This window comes from Tachyglossus aculeatus, chromosome 5, assembly GCF_015852505.1.
Source record: "Tachyglossus aculeatus isolate mTacAcu1 chromosome 5, mTacAcu1.pri, whole genome shotgun sequence".
In the NCBI taxonomy this organism is placed as follows: domain Eukaryota; kingdom Metazoa; phylum Chordata; class Mammalia; order Monotremata; family Tachyglossidae; genus Tachyglossus; species Tachyglossus aculeatus.
The window spans coordinates 101,930,675-101,932,268 of NC_052070.1; the positions used below are offsets into that span (position 1 = coordinate 101,930,675).

Sequence of the window (1,594 nt, forward strand, 5' to 3'; positions counted from 1 at the left end):
CTAAGTGCTGGGATAGAAACAAGCTAATCATGTTGGACACAGTCCCTGTCCCACATGGAGCTCACAGTCTTAATCCCCATTTTACAGATGAGATAACTGAGGCACAGAGAAATGAAGTTACTTGCCCAATGTCACACAGCAGACAATTGGCAGAGCCAGGATTGGAACCCAGGTCCTTCTGACTCCCAAGCCCGTGTTTTATCCACTAGGCCACGCTGCTTCTCCCCATGCAGGTCATGGGGAGCCCCTGATGGAGACAGCTTGAAGATTTTCCTTCCCATCCCAGGTTGGGATAGCCCAATCAATCAATCAATCAGTGGTATTTATTGAGTACTTACTGTTTGCCAAACTCTAAGCACTTGGTAGAGTAAAATGAAGTAAGCACACACAATCCTTGCCCTCAAGGAATTTAAAATCTAGTGGGGGAGATGGACACTAAAGTTACTTACAGATAGGAAGTAACTTACAGATGGGAAGCAGTGGATAGAGCACAGAACTGGGAGAGAGAGGACCTGAGTTCTAATCCCTGCTCCGCCACTTGCCTGCTGTGTGACCTTAGGCAAATCACTTAGCTTCTCTGTGCCTCAGTTTCCTCAATGGCAAAATGAGGATTCAATAACTGTTCTCCTTCCTTCTTAGACTCTGAGCCCCTCATTGGCCTGATTAGCTTGTTTCTATCCCAGCTCTTAGAACAGTGCCTGACACATAGTATAAGCTTAATAAATACTATTTAAAATAGACGGGAGGATTATAACCAAATATAAGGATATGTGCATAAGAGTTATGGGACTAATAATAATAATAATAATAATAATAATAATAATACTTGTGGTATTTGTTAAGCATTTACTATGTGCCAGGCACTGTACTAAGAACTGGAGTGGATGCAAGCAAATCAAGTTGGACACATTCCCTGTGTCACATGGGGCTCCCATCTCAATTCCCATTTTACAAGATGAGGCAATTTAGGTACATAGAAGTGAAGACCAAGGGTCCAAGATCCTCTCAGAGTTGCACCTAGAGAGTTTCCAGTACTCTACCAGTCTTGGCAACGGGAGGGAGAGTCAAGCAGAGGCCTATCCATTCCATTCCTAGCTTGGGCAGGGGCTAGTAAGTGGAAGGCAATCTGCTACAAGTCAAAACTCACCCATGCTGGGCAGCAGCGGCATGGGAGAGAGTCAAGGGCGGAGACTCGAGTTCACTGTACAGAAGGAGGCAATGGTCAACCACTTTCGTATTTTTACCAAGAAAACTCTATGGATACACTACCAGAACAATTGCAGGTCGGGGAGGGGCATTTTGGGAGAGATGTGTGCTTGGTGTCCCTATATTTCGGAGACGACTCGACAGCATAAAACAAGACAAGAGATTCCAAGTGCTTTGGGACTGTGGACCCAAGGCAATGAGGCAGGAAGGAGAATAGGATGGGGGATGAGAGTGTGGTCGGGGAAGATTTCCCGGAGGAAATGTGATTTTAATAGGGCTTCGAAGATGGGGAGAGTGGTGGTCTTATGAGCCCCATGTGGGACAGGGACCTGTGTCAGACCTGCTTATCTTGTGCCTTCGCCAGCACTTATAACAGAGCTTTACATGT

The 1,594-nt window shown here is 45.7% G+C and overlaps 1 non-coding gene across 1 annotated transcript; it reads left to right on the top strand.

Moving 5' to 3' along the window:
- The first annotated feature begins 999 nt into the window (after positions 1-999).
- On the top strand, positions 1,000-1,137 carry LOC119929092. The gene has a single exon (XR_005451233.1). It is a non-coding gene; the product is annotated as a small nucleolar RNA SNORA7 (small nucleolar RNA).
- Positions 1,138-1,594: the final 457 nt, after the last annotated feature.